General features: G+C 38.1%; 1 protein-coding gene across 6 annotated transcripts in view; it reads right to left on the bottom strand.

The window, feature by feature from the left end:
- The window catches only part of st3gal4.L (ST3 beta-galactoside alpha-2,3-sialyltransferase 4 L homeolog), a 97,088-nt gene that overhangs the window by 46,401 nt on the left and 34,508 nt on the right, over positions 1 to 16,179 (bottom strand). The window contains exon 1 of one of the 6 annotated variants that reach the window (XM_018224621.2): positions 651 to 669. The exons of the other annotated variants lie outside the window; for them this stretch is intronic. The gene's annotated coding sequence lies outside the window, so the exon portion shown is untranslated. Of the gene's footprint in view, positions 1 to 650; positions 670 to 16,179 lie in introns of those variants that run through there. 6 annotated transcript variants of the gene reach the window in all.

Raw genomic sequence — 16,179 nt, 5'->3', positions numbered from 1 at the left:
CGAAAAAGGGACAGTTGGGAGGTATGCTACTAGAAAAGTATATTGTTATGAAAATGGTTTGTTTACATGAGAGATCTACATTATTTGGGGGGTATAGTTTTCCTTTAATAAGTAGCATCTGCAAAATATATTTTTTTTATTGCAATTATAGTGTTTGTGGCATTAGAGAAGATATATAAATGTGGCATATGCACAAATCACTTAAAATGTTGGATCTGTGGCATCAACAGTGCCAAGAATATTCCTTTCTGGAAAACGAGGGGGGAAATGTAATTAATGTAAGGTTATTGGAAACTAGAAATTTAGAGATGATAGAGTAGAAGAAATGCTCTGAACTCAGCGTAGCACCATGTCCTATTTCAGCCACTTCCCCTTGTGACCACAAACTTTCAAATCTACTTACAGTTTGGATAAATTGAATTAATGTTTGTACATTATCACACAGAGGCCAACAATGCAGGGGTTTATGCATTTACAGGAAAGGAATACAGAGCACAGTTCCTTTCACATTTCACCGCAGGCGGCAGCCCTTCCACCCCACATGTATGTCAACAGTTAATAGAAGCAAGCAACCCTATTTCCATAGCATAGTGTTTAGGTTCTACTTCTACTGTGGGTTTTACTGTACAGAGAAGTATGTTTATGCTTACCTAGTGGATTCACCTCTTCTGTGCATTTTGCCCACTTACATGCACCACCGAAGATAGTATCCTTCACGCTGACTAGAGTTGAATGGCCAGTAAAAATTATGCTTGATGCCAATGTAAGATCAAGCCAAATAAGATCAGACTGAAACAGAACAAAATAAAGCAAGCCTAGCCCTTCAGTGACTCCCAGGTGTATGTGCTGTATACCATCTCACTGGGCAATTCACCAAGGTATATAAAAAGCAGCAAAACACATATCTTAAAGAGGCAGTATACCTCCCCATTTCAACATGATTTCAATAAATAAGGGGGAACATACGTTTTGGAAAATTAAATAACATGGACAAAATCTCATGCATTATAAAAATTGTACCTACTCCATGCTTGGTTCATGTGAGGTATATAATGAGGGCTCTGGGCCCGAAACATGTTGTGTGCAATAAAGAGCACCTAGCAGCAAGTTCTGCCTCTTCGTTTGCTTTTATCTCAGCTCTCTTGTTAATTGACTTCATTTCTTACACCTGGAGCGGGGGTGCCTTGCTGAGATTGAGAGCACAGCTGCCAATCCCCCAGTCACTCTAATACACTCTAATACATTGTCCAGAAATGAGATTACCAAAACACAGATAATCCACCTACAAAATGGATTTGTGCTTATCCGTAACATACAGTCAGGGTTGAGGCAGATGAGCAGATTCGGGGAGATTTAGTCACCTAATCGCCTCTTCTGGGTGGCGACTATCTCCCTGAACTGCCTTCCGTCTGTTTGAATGAAGAATCGCCTGTGCTAATGCACTCACTGCGCTTCAATTTCCAAAGTCGCCTGAAGTTGCATTTTCGCCGGCGAATGTGCGCCACCAAAAACCGGATGCCAGCGCCAAAAACGAGACGCCAGCAACGTTTAGCGAATTTTCCACCATTTCACAAATTTCCCAAGAAATTCGCAAAATTTTCGGTGAAGCGAAATGCCCCAAATTCGACCATCACTACTCTTGTGTACTGAGCCAGTTTGCTTGTTATTCCTCTCTGCATGAAGGAGGAGCCTGGCAGGACAAAGATTTCAAACATTCAATGCATGTTAACATGGACGGAGTGGGAACTACTCACAAATCTCAGCTCACTGTCAGTTTGCTTGTTATTCCTCTCTGCATGAAGGAGGAGCCTGGCAGGACAAAGATTTCAAATATTCAATGCATGTTAACATGGACGGAGTGGGAACTACTCACAAATCTCAGCTCACTGCCAGTTTGCTTGTTATTCCTCTCAGCATGAAGGAGGAGCCTGGCAGGACAAAGATTTCAAATATTCAATGCATGTTAACATAGACGGAGTGGGAACTACTCACAAATCTCAGCTCACTGCCTGTGTAAGAGAAAAATGTCTGGAGTTAAAATTAATGGACAGTTCCCCCTGTATTCCTGTACACAAAAATGTGTAATGTTACTTGAAGAAGTGTATTTATCTATTTAACTTCTAAAAGAGGTTGGGGCATACAGTATGTATGAAAGGATAAAGAGTAAATTCTCCAAAAACCCTTTAAGTGAATAAACCTTTGGTGAATTTAGTGGTGAACTGGCACTTTTCAAATTAAAGCAACAGATAATTTATTGCATATTAAGTGGCATATTAATGAATCTTACCAAAGTGGAATATATATTGCCCTTTTACATCTCTTGCCTTGAACTCCCATTTTGTGATGGTCTGTATGCTGCCTCAGAGATCACCTGAACAGAAATACTACAACTCTAACTGTAACAGGAAGAAGTGTTGAAGCAAAAGACACAACTCTGTCTGTTAATTGGCTCATGTGACCGAAGAAGTATAGTTTGTTTGTTATGTTTGTGTGCACAGTGAATTGTACGATCCCAGGTGGGTGGCAATTTTCTATTTATGATTACCCAATGACATATACTACTAGAAAAGTATATTGTTATGAAAATGGTTTGTTTACATGAGAGATCTACATTATTTGGGGGGTATAGTTTTCCTTTAATAAGTAGCATCTGCAAAATATTTTTTTTTTATTGCCATTATAGTGTTTGTGGCATCAGAGAAGATATATAAATGTGGTTATCTGTGAAAGAGAAAAATGTCTGGAGTTAAAATTAATGGACAGTTCCCCCTGTATTCCTGTACACAAAAATGTGTAATGTTACTTGAAGAAGTGTATTTATCTATTTAACTTCTAAAAGAGGTTGGGGCATACAGTATGTATGAAAGGGTAAAGAGTAAATTCTCCAAAAACCCTTTAAGTGAATTAAACCTTTGGTGAATTTAGTGGTGAACTGGCACTTTTCAAATTAAAAAAAGAGGAGATTAAAGGAGTATAACCTGATGATAGCATCTTTTTCAGGGCTGGGCAGCTTTCATAATTTACATTAAAAACTATGATGAATTACTGTCTTTCATATTTTGTGCTTAACAGTGTCTGCCTACTTGGAAAATCATAGTTCATCTTTAAACATTACTGACCTCACAAAAAGCGTTTAGGTAATGTCTGAGTATGCACTTGGCACAACACAAATAGTGTAGTTTATTCACTGAAATGAAAATGGATCATTTTTAATCATGTTTTCTATATTCCCTACAGCAGATCAAGAGAATCTGGGTGTGACATAGCTAGGCAGACCAGGAGCATTGGCCCTAGATCTTGGTATTTCAATGTGAATTATATTTGATTAATCACTTAAATGCACTTGTGCCCTCGTATACTTTCCTAAACATAGGAACATGTGCACACTAGGCTTAAGGCAGAGTGGTGGTTCTGCAAGTGGCAAAAGTAGTTAACACAGTTAATGCAAACAGTGTCGGACTGGCCCACCGGGATACCAGGAACACTCCCGGTGGACCCAGCTGTCAGTGGGCCCTCTTGTTTCTAAACATTTGGCCTATTTCATGGTCATTCCCTATTTCGTTATGGGAAAAAATCCATAATAATGGAAAAATATAGTTAGTAGATATAAAAGACTATCGGGGGAATGTAATAAAAATCGCTAACGGAAAAACTATTCGCAATGCGAAAAGTTATGCCTTTGCGCGAACAAATTTTGCTTTGTGCAAATTTAATATAGCTTTTGCGAGCCCGGAAACTGTTTAGCGACCACTTCCGACAGTGAAAGACCGTTTGCAAATTTTATAGTTTGCGCCAATGCGCAGTCAATGTAATAAAACTTCTTACTGAAAAAGTCTTAATGTTTGCTCCAAAAGATTACGACAAGCACTTCTTATGAGTGCGCAATTAAAATTCGCAATGCGCAATTAAAATTCGCAATGCAATAACAGTTTAAGGAACAATATTACATTGCGAGATGTGGATTTTTAGTCTTATTGGTGCAAATTGTTTTGCTCTTTGCGACTTTTATTACATTCCCCTGTAGGAGAATAAAGAGGTTGAGAAAGGGAGGAATAATAGTTTGGAAAGTGGGCCCCTGGCATCCCAGTCCGACACTGAATGCAAATAGGTATCAGCAAATTCAAAGTTTAGGGGTTCAGATGTGCATTTGTCACTGCTTTTAAACCGGCCATAGACGTGCAGATTTTATCCTCATATCTGACGAACGATTACACGTTGCAGTCTTACGACCTTTAACTGACCATTCAGATTAAATAAAGTTGTAATAATAACGAAATCCGACAATGTTCTGCCCATTAATTGATAGACTGCAATCGTAAGAACGTTTTATCCGACAAATAGTAGTGACATTCACCCAGGGTCGGACTGAACCAGGAAAAAAACCGTGAGCCCCAGCCCTCATGGGTTCAGACCCTCTCCCCGATCAGCGAAACGGGGAGAGGGTGCACAGAATTTTGGCATGCGTGCAGGATTTCCCTCTTGTGCATTGTGTACGGATGTTTGCGTATGTGTGCACATGCGCACGCCCCGTTGGAACCCGATGGGCATCAAATACGCCAGTCCAACCCTGCAGTCACCCATGGATATAGTTAGATAGGCAATACATGCTGAAATATTATCGTTAGCCAACACAAATCATCTAACCTGTCCCATTGACTAAACAACCGATCGCCATGGTACGAAAAATGTCAGACGATCCAAAAATCTTACCAACCTTTAATTTTGTGCATCTATGGCCAGCTTTACATGCTTTGAGCTGTAACCAACTATGTAATAAGACATTATTACATAAAAAATGAAAAGTATAAGACATTGCAACTCTATCAGAAGTCTTGTTCTGATAATAAATGCAATACAGTTAAGCCCAGATTTAATGTTTTCCAATGGACAGAAAAAAATAAAAATAAAATCTGAGAGAAGGTAAAATGGGGGTATGTAAAATCAAGGTTTTTCTGTAAAAATTGTAGAAAGTCACATTCACAGGGGAAAATCGGGGTTTTTAGGGTGGTGGCACACATACAGATTCCAGGGAGATTAGTCACCCAGCGACAAATCTCCTCTTCTTCGGGCGAGTAATGACTAAATGCCTTCCTGCCGGCAATAATGTGAATCAGCAGCGGGATGGCATAAAGATAGATTTGGTTTCCTGAAATCGCTGAAGTTTCCTCGTGAGGAATCTGCACGTGTGCCACCACCCTTCAAGGAAAACAGGGATGATGTAAAATGCAGGAAAACATCCTTCCAGGAAATGCTCTCATTGAAATGCATTTGCACATATAGGGACTGTAAAACTGTACTTGCAGTACGAACATTTGTATTAAATCTATTCATTTTTGCTTGGGCCTCAATTGTTTTATAAAAATGGCAGGGGGTATCAATTAATCTGCATAGCAACATGTAAAAACTGTGTCTGTACCAAGTGAGAAGGTAAAAAACCGACCAGAATGGTAGACAGCACTTTCTTCATGTGGGGAGGGTTGGGAGGCCTGAATAGAAGTTATATAACGGAACAATAGAAATAAAATGGTAGCTTCAAAGAGAAATAGTTTTTTTTAAACTTCATTGGAGAGCTGGAAAGAGGCAGGCTAACAATTTAAAAATGACAAGAGATGAAACAGCTAATCAATTTAACGGTTGCCAAGTATACATACTACGATTCACATAAAATCTAACTAGCCTTTTAATACCATGTAAGCATAAGGCAATGTGGATATTGTCCACATACTGACTATACAATTATTTGGGATGAACAATACTACAATTTAGATATAACACTACGGGGGAAATTTACTAAAGGGCGAAGTGGCTAACTCTAGGGAAAATTCGCCAGCGTGATGTCATTTTGGCCGATTTACTAACGGGTGCTGGCGTAAATTCGCTAGCGAAGTAGACATACTCTAGTGCTACTTCGCATCCTAATGCCAAACGAAGTTGCACTCTGGCGAAGGGACATAACTACGCTAATTCACTAATTTGCAGATTTTACTGAACATTACCTCTTGCGCCAGACTAGACTTCGCCAGCTTAGACCAGGCGAAGTGCAATAGAGTACATAGGAGGATCTTCAAAAATAGTTCCCAAACTGTTAAACTGTAAGTCCCAACTTGGCGCCATATGCAAATTAGCCATCGCTAGCGTAACTTCACTTTGCTTGATGAATTAACGCTAGCGCAACTTCGCTACCTTTCGCCTCCCAGGGCGCAACATTGGATTTTAGTGAATTTGAGCAGCCCTGGCGAAACTACACCTGGCGAAGTGCGGCAAAGCCGTCGCTAGCGCATTTTCGGCTCTTAGTAAATTCGCCCCTATATGTTTCAGTTGCTTTTATTGTGGCCAACACCTTTATTATATATATTGTATTGGTGATGGTATGTTTTTAAGGGTTAATAATAATAATAGGATTTTGTACTGTAGGTGGGTTTCCCCCAAAATACTTTCAGGAGTGCAGTTTTAACATATCATTGCATTTCCCTTACAGACATGATGCATATAGAGTGTAAAGACTCTAGAGCACGCATAAATTATATAAAAGCTAGCTGAATAAAGTGTATAAAATGATATATAAAATTGTGCACACGTCCCTTTAGAAACACGTCCCAGTGAACCAGGTCATCCTTCCGTCAATAATAGGAACACAGCTCAGATTGGCAGGTGAAAACAAGAGAAAGCAAATTATAAGAATGGTACGTGGTATAAAGTAAACTTCCAAACTAATTATAAAAACAAAATGGTTTTACAAAGGACCATGCACACAATACAGAATACATACGAAACAAATATATGCGCTAAAAAAGGGTGCCCAAAAGATGGATCAGGATCTACCAGTAGACCTTTAGCTGGTGATCAGTAGATCTCAAGACACTGTCAACAAACAGCTTGTCTATATCACCCTCCTATTTCATGCTTTTCATTCAGATATTTATTTATTTTAAAACAAAAAGTTGTTTGTTAAATATAGTAATATAAACTCTCTCATAAATCAATATAATGTTTAGGTAATATTTTCCATGGAACAGAATGCTTACAATGCTTTTATGGATGTAGACCATAATGGGACAACATTACTTAAAGTAGACCCTGCATTAGTAAAGTATGGGCACTCCTGCACTAAAGCAATTGTGTGAATACCATTTGTTTATGGATACACCTTCCAATGAAACAGATCATTTTCCCAACGCTGTAAGGAACACAGCTCAGATTGGCAGGTGAAAGCAAGAGGAAGGGAAGGAAAAGAATGGGGGTTAAAGTAATCTTCAAGTGTATTAGTGATGAATGCACAACGGTTTTAAAAAGATGTAAACTCACAGCATAATACAAACTCAAAACAAATATTTTAGACAAAGACATAATCCAGCCTCAGAATGAAAATTTAAAAAAAATGAATCAATGATGGGAAACATTATACCCTACAACAAAATAAGAAGCTATTAAAATGGTCATGTGTGGACACGTTGCTTTTATATTAAAGCAGTTGTAAACCCAAAAATAATATTTTGTATAATTAAAGAAAATGCGGTTCTAAGCAACAACATTCCAATACACACACATTGCCAGTGCTTATTTACAGTTTGTATTACTATGGAAAGCATTAACAGATCTCTCTGAATAAGCAGGCAAGAAATTGTGGCTCACTGATATTTGGATGAAAAAGAGCTACATTGTTTCAGCAGTCAAAATTAGAAGTGCTAAAAGGGATAACTTCAAATGTAAGGTGTACTGTCATGCCATGATAAAAATTGTGACAGGAGGGCTGGGAAGTTTAAATAGAATCAAATAACAATAAAATAAAATGGTAACCTTGCAGAGCAACAGTTTTTTTATACTTTCATTGGAAAGCTGGAAAAAGGCAGGCTAACCATTTATAAACTATAAAAGAAGGAAACGGCAAATGGCTGACCAATTTAAAAGTTGCTAATAATATATACTATAATTCACATAAAGATTAACTATCCCTTTAATTCCATATAAGCAGAAGGAAATGTTGATATTGTCAAACTAGATCATCTTGCCATCATTGTCAGGAACACAGCTCAGATTGGCAGGTAAAAGCAAGAGAAAGCAAAGAATTAAGGATTTTTGAAGACTGCCCATAGTGCACAGCCTATTTAAAGGATAACTAACCCCTAGCCCATGTTCCCCTGTGTGCTGATCTGCCATAAATCTGCAAAGTTGCACAGCAGAGGTACCATCTTCAAGATGGTGCAGGAGCATGCACAGTTGAATCTATGTCCTGAAACAGCATCAGCTGAATCACTTTCAATTGAAATGCTGCAAAATTCAATTCAGTGAGAAAAAGTTATCTCATTGTTTATTAATGAAAAGTCATTGACGAGATTCAATTCAATTTCAGTTCCAGTTGATACCCATAGACTTCAGTTGAGTTTTCACGTGATAAAACGCTTTTCTGAATTGAACTGTATCTAAAATTGAATCTCGTCCATGACTTTTAACATTATAAACCCTTTTCTCATTTGATTGAATCTGGTCCAATATTTGACCTCATCCAGTGGGACTTTTAAACCAGCCTGATAGATATCTGGAATGCCCTCAACCAGATAGTGTAGAAACAGAACACACCGGCACAACATGGGTACTACTAGCAGGTATAACCTTGCTCGTTTATTGTGGATGCAACGTTTCGGGGCGTGACCCCTTTCTCAAGGCGGTGTGTTTTGTTTCTACGTTGCTTCTGAGGTTGCCAAATTCCTCTATCATCGAGCACCTGGGATTCGTGTTTCTCTGGACAGCCAGGGTGTGCGAGTGTAAGTTCTTTCTTTCTCAACCAGATAGTGGTCAGACAGGACACTGGTTTACAAATGTTATTGACTGATAAGCTGCCTCCTTACTTTGGAGAAGCAAAGTCGGCAGCTGCTTTAAGTTTGAGCATGGTCAGCTTAAGACTCAATTATATCAAGAACAAAACTCTAGATCAGCTACTTCCATGATATTCAGGGAAACCTGCCACTGGAAGTCTGTGAGTTATTTAACAAAGCCTTATTTCAGACCTCTTACTAAATTGCAAATCCAAATCATGGGCAAGATTAGAAGAGGTACTGTAGAGCATCCTGACCCTCATGAATACGGATCTGCCAGTGGAGGTAGTGTTGTATATGTGGGGGTAGCATCAGGTGTCTGCAGTGGGTAAGTACAATACAGCAGACACCTGGGGGACAGCAGGGTCTGCTTTTTGTAGTCCTCCCTCCCAGACTCTTTCCTACATCAAACGTTGTTGCCCCTGCAAAATAGCTGTGGTGGACAGGCTGACTTTTTTTTTTTACACCACTCTTTACGAAATGGAGTGCAGCAATCTCTGTGGCAATTCTATATCAAAGGCAGGCATTGTGCTAAGTTCATAAAAAGCGTGCATTGTCTTTCTTAAAGTAAATTACCCCTAATATGTTTCAAAATGTCCTTTCTTCTGCTCCTGAAAATACATGTTCCATAAATAGCAATATTTGCTATTAATTTAATTTTCCACATAGGACAAAACATAAGGTCATCGGATAACCAAACAAGTTCAGATGGGCTGTGCAAGCATTCACCAACATGGGTCAATCCCACCTATCAGGTCACTGGTCAGGAAAATGTTAATGATAGGTTTAAATCATCTCCCCCTCCCAGCATTCCCTGTCTTGTAACAACCATGTATTAATTTGAATAAGAGACTGGAATATGAATAGGAGAGGGCCTGAATAGAAAGATGGGTAATAAAAAGAAAAATCTAAAAATATATATATGTTGCCTTACATAGCATTTGTTTTTTAGATGGGGTCAGTGACCACCATTTGAAAACGGGAAAGAGTCCGAAGAAGTCAAATTTCTTAGAAATGAGCATTCTATAACATTGTTCTTTATGATATGGTATCCCTTATCTAGAAAACGATTATCCAGAAATTGCTGAATTACTGGAAGGCTATATCCCATAATAATTCGTTTAAAGGGGACATATACCATACATTTTAAGAATGCACTACAACATGTAATCTAATGTTAAATTGAAGGATCCGTTTTTACTATATTACCAATTATATTACCCACACCTCCCAACTGTCCAGTTTTTCACAGGACAGTCCCAATTTTGAAAGCTCAACCAGCAGTCCCAGAATTTTACTGGAATGTCCCGACTTTCTCTTTGATCTGCACTGAACTGCCAGATGAAAAGATACAATGTTTCTAACTACATATGTTCAAAATTTCATAACCTGCCAAATTTTACAAAATGAACATGGTAATTTGTCCCTCTTTCTACTTCCAAAATGTTGGGAGGTATGTATTACCAACCATATTAAAAATTGCTAGTAAAGCTTGAAAATTGTTCTGGATCCACCCCCTGTGCATACTTCCAGTCCCTGAATCAGCTCAATGTTTCTAAGGTGCCACCGGCTCTGTCTAACTAAACAGCACTGCTTCCACAGAGGGAGGACTGGGTCAGCATCTTGAGGGGAAGGGCTTGAGGAGGAGTTGATTATGTCATGCTCAGTCCTTCCCTAGAGCTCAGAACTCTGTCCTGTCCTTAATCAAAGTAATCCATAAGATGGGCTTCCATCACCATTCTCTGATCGATCTTATTATTTCTAAACATTTTCCTCTGTAACTCCCTGCATCTTATACTCTTCCTGTACTTTCTGTACATCACTATTTAGTTATCCAATTCCAGTAAAATGGCAGTGGCTGTACACGCACAAACATGCATATATGTGCATAAACAGTATATGATGAGTTGCAGGGAGTTACAGAAAAAACAGGAAACTTCGGGCGACCTCGGAAAACGAATCGCTCCGTGTGCGATCCCGCCGGCGATTTACATTTTAGCGGGTGGGAAGGCAGGGGAGGCAGTTCGGGAGATTAATCACCCGGAAGAAGAGATTTGTCGCCGGGTGACTTATCTCCCCAAATCTGCCTGTGTGCCCTGACCCTTAAGGTATGGGTATCTAAATTACAGGAAGACTCCTTATTCAGAAAACCCAGGTCCCGAGCACTCCAATAATAGATACTATACCTGTACATCCAAATAGCAATATACATAACATTTGACTAAGCGAAAGTAGATAAAAAGGTAAATCTGTGCTTACAACACACATTCACAACATTATTATTCAAGTATATTTAGGAACATTACCCAGATGGATTACATTTTATTTCCAAAAGAACATTGCATCCACCCTTTTCTGGTAGAAGCAATTTCTGAAATCTGATATAAAATCAAACTTCACCCATAACTATGAAATGTCTGGTTTTGTTTAATGCTGTCATTTTCTATGGACTAACCAAACAGAAGAGATCAGCTCTGGCAAATGGACCCTTTACCCCTCCCTGTGTGTGTCATGTCATCCAGATGTTAATGAGGTCAACAAACATCTCCTGTTGCCAATATGTACTATTCACTGTTTGTTAATAAATATACTGTAGTTCCTGTAATAATAATATATAAATATATATATATATATATATATATATATATATATATATATATATATATATATATATATATATATATATATATATATATAAAAACAAACAAGGGAAAGTTGTGTTCACCACTAATTTTTAAAATCATTAGGCGGGGGTGCAATGAGGGTGTGACCACAAAATACATATAGACAAATACAAGATTCCTCTGCACTCAATATATATATATATATATATATATATATATATATATATATATATATATATATATATATATATATATATATATATATATATATACACTATATGTCTAAACCTACACTAAAAAAATGTAGTTGAGTGTTGGTACAAGAACATGATAAAGTGATACTCTGATTCTTCAAAAAAATAAAGTCATGAAAAAGCTACTTTTCACTCTGCAATTAAACCACAGTAGTAGATATGGCAAGTAACATTTTGAGAGATCATTCTATGCTACAGTATTTATTTGCAGGTGTCTTATCACTAACAAATACAGCCAAACAAGAACCACATATTAAAATACTCTTCAAAAGACAGTGAGAAACTTGAAAAAGTCAGTAGAGTCACTCATCCCTGTAGTAATCCAAAGGTTACCTACTGACATGGAGCCATCCAGGTATGGACTTGGAGTCAAAAAAGGCCAAGAGCACAGAGGCACCCACCAGCCCACTAAATAGTGACTTTCTATGGCATCTTACAGAAGCCCCTCTGACTGCTGTAAGCACAGTTTTCCAAAACTTACAGATGGCCAGTTCAGGCCTGGAGCCATCTTGGTGATGATCAATAAAGACCTTCCCTAACCTAGTCTAAGCCAAGCTTCCCACACAGAACCAAATTTGTACTGGGTAATCACAATAGGCTTTATCAGCCTGTCACTGTAACTAGGAACTTGGGAGGTAGTGACCATACTGAACTATTGCAGATTATAAAGCAGAAAAACAATGGGCAGTTGGAACATCTTTATCCCAGTACTCAGACTATTTGGTTGTTTGATGAATCTATTAGCTCTTGCTTTCCCTTTAACATTACTCTTTCTCACTGTTAGAAATGAACAAAAGGTACAAAATAATGCTTCAGAAAGGGCAAAGGGCCCCCTAAGGTCACCAGGAAAAATCCGAGTACCCCAGCAGGCCAGTCTAACACTTTCTCTACTCATTTGTGGTTAGACCCTTTCCTTTTTTGTTACAGGTCCAGGGAATTTGCAACTAGACCTTACATATACTGTGGTGAGCCTCTACTTCCCTTTTTTAATTCCTCAATAGGCTTCTCCCTCACAGTGTTCATAGATATGTTTTCAAGCCCATTACTTCAATTGTTCCTATATAGAGAACCCTTGACAGAATTAAGTGCGAACTCTTCGTGTAGCTCAATAAGCAAAACATCATATAACTGGCTACTTTGCTTACACATGATGAGCCAAACTGTCTAGTCCAGTATAAGTTAAACAATACAATTAAATTCAGTTCTGCACACTACTTTGCTGTTTTGCTTCAGCTAGGATGGATGGTGCAGTGGTACTGCTTGTTATTTTTTTTCAGCCAATGATGCCTCTATTAGGATGCCATTACACAGTACAGATACAGTTGTCAGCATTTCTGTAGAAAAACTCAACCTTCATATATATTTTTCTTCCCTTATAACATTAAAGGGTTGTTCGCCTTTGCATTAGTTTTAGTATGAAGTAGAGAGTGATATTCTGACACAATTTGCAATTGTTTTTAATTTTTTTAATTTGTGGTTTTTGGAATATGAATAGGGGAGGGCCTGAATAGAAAGATGAGTAATAAAAAGTAGCAATAACAATAAATGTATAGCCTTACAGTGAATTTGTTTTTTAGATGGGGTCAGTGACCCCCATTTGAAAGTTCGAAACAGTCAGAAGAAGAAGAAGGCAGATAATTCAAAAACTATAAAAAATAAAAAATAAAGACCAAATGAAAAGTTGCTTAGACTTAGCCCTTCTATAACATACTAAAAGTTAACCTTTAATACCAAGCATCATTTTTACCCTTCAGGGTGGTAAAATACTGACTAGGTAGCCAAAGTAATATGCAGCTTTGCTGTCTGCATATTGTCACATACACCAGAAGCATGTCTTAAAAGACGAATACATTTTAATAGCATCAATGGTAACATAATACACTTTCAAAGTAAGAAAGGAATGGAAGGTCCCTACATTACTGACACAGTACTACTACTTTATACACTTTAAACTGTATTGGTCATCTAAGCTATATGTTATTGATTGAAAATATACATAAATATACTTTATATTTAGTATTGCGAATATTTGCCCCAACTGCGTTCAATTTACGAAGCAGCGTGCAAGCAGTTGCGCTGTATGCAGCGCACAAGAGTCAGACACATCGCAATTGCATTCGATTCAATGCCCATATTGTGTAAACAATGACTTGTGCATTCTGGGGAAAACCCTGTCCATCCTGGGAAAAATTCTGGGGAAAACCCTGCCTGCACCCTTGCCTGGAAGCAGTTATTCAGAGACAGCTGGAGAGCCACGGTCTGATATGTTCTATTGAATTATCTTTCATGTGAGCAGTGGCCCCAGCTTTTACAGAAGAAGAGTTCCAAACACAAATGCCTGGAGGTAGTTCATCAGGGATAGATGGAGGGTCACCTTCTGATATGTGCTGTTAAATACTGACAAAAAAATTCCATGTTCCTCCATGTAAGTGGTGACCCTCTGTTGCAATTATCACCACGGGAGTTGTTGCTGGCAGCAAGTCACACCAAAGAGTTATTGCATTGAAGGAATCCATACCTCAACATTTTAGAAAGAGAAAGAGGGACAAAAAAGTTGGACCGTGCCTATTCCTGTGGCCACAACTCCTAATTACCATGTTCATTTTACAAAATTTGGCAGGTTAAGAAAGTTTGAACACATTTCTGTGGTTTTTATGTATTACAGTTTTGCTAATGATGGTGAATTGCCCTTTAAGATGCAAGTCACAGTTTCCCTTAAGAGACCTGCTTATCTTATATTGTAACATTTGTTTCTTTGCTTATCTTAAATTGTTCACCTGCCACATATTCTGGGCTCTCTGCGCACATTGTAATCTACTTAATTGAATCCAATTAACTGTAATTGGTCTACCTTTAAATGTATCTTTACACCTTGATCCACATGCTTGACAAAGGGGTGGAAGCCCTGAAACATTGCATTTGCACTTTTCGCAGTAAAAAGTTTTGACAAGGGTTTCATCCCTCGTGTGCCGGTGTGTTTTTTCTTCACTTTTTTTCTTCTCTCTGCCAAAAGCCAATTCTGTTTTAGAAACTTTGTATCTCTTTCTGGCAGTGCAGGAGATCAAAGAGAAAGTTGAGACATTTCAGTAACAATCCAGGACTGCAGGTTGAGCTGTCAAAATCGGGACTGTCGTGCAAAAAATGGGAGGTATGGGAAACTGCTAAAGATGAATTGCTCTAGTTTCATGGAAAAGCTGCAGCTTAACTAACAGACATGAGATTGTAACACAGTTTAATGAGGCTGGGAGCCTGTGGTGGTGTGCTATAAAGGAAGAATATTATCATGATAAATATCCATTTCCACCACAGACCTTTTTAACACTAATTATATTAAGTAATGTTTTTTTATCTAAGGCAGTTGTCTGTGGAAGTTCTAGAGTTCTCACGAACAGGGGAAGTTCACTTTAGTTAAAAACTTGGGAACTGATTATATTAAAAGACAAGGAATGAATAATAGTTTGCAAAAAGCACTTTTAACAATATGTAAATACCTACTTAAAGTTTTTATCTGTGTGTACATATTTCCCCACCAGTTGTACTGAATGCATTAAAAAACTTTTTTCCCCATATCGATTACAGTTATTATACCTACTTAGCAAAGCTTCTCTCCTGCTTGACTGGTGGACTTGGAGACCAGAGACTAGATTAATACGTATCATGTATAAATGTGGGATTTTGTATTTATAGAAAACAGGGTAGGATTTGCTGTGGATCTTATGTTTATGAGCTTGAACACACCTGAGGGTATATTTATCAAAATGTGAAGTTAGAGATCGCCACAGTTCTCTAGAGTGAAATTCCGCCACTCTCCATTCATTTCTATGGGAATTTGAAAGGAGTATTTATCGAAGGATGAACTTTCACTTTCAACCATTGATAAATACTCTTTTAAAAATCCAATAGAAATTAATGGAGAGTGGTGGAATTTCACTCTAGAGGACTGTGACGATCTCTAACTTCACTTTTTGATAAATATATCCCCTGGTGTATAAAGCAGAAAGTGCAGAGGGCTAATATAAGACCAATTATCAAAAATACATTAGCCATAAATCCTAAATTGCTACCCTGGCTATTGGACTTAAAACAAGTTTATAGGATAATGTTTCTATACATCTATATTTTGATTATTAGCTAAGAAAGACCTGGGCAAATACTGATCAGTGAAATAGGGTTAGTTGGTCAAGTCAATTGAATCATATCTGTCATAAAATGTATCTGTCATGAAATTGCTTGGGCTCCACAGTGTGCTAAGAAATGCTTGGCAGCCACAATGCATTATAAAATGTTTGGGGGCTACAATTTGTCATGAAATGCTTGGGGGATAGACAGTTCTATTAAATTATAGGGACCAATGGAACAAGGGAGAAAGTTGGACATAAAGTGTCACAGCAGCAGCAATAATCAGTAGAGAAAAAAGGGCAGCATCATTTGCCTACCCAGCCCAGAAGCCACAACGATTGCTACCTGCCCACAAACCAGAAACTACAC

This window comes from Xenopus laevis, chromosome 7L (genome assembly GCF_017654675.1).
Source record: "Xenopus laevis strain J_2021 chromosome 7L, Xenopus_laevis_v10.1, whole genome shotgun sequence".
NCBI lineage: Eukaryota > Metazoa > Chordata > Amphibia > Anura > Pipidae > Xenopus > Xenopus laevis.
Note: the sequence above shows the minus strand (reverse complement) of the source record. Positions and strands in the feature narration are given on the sequence as shown.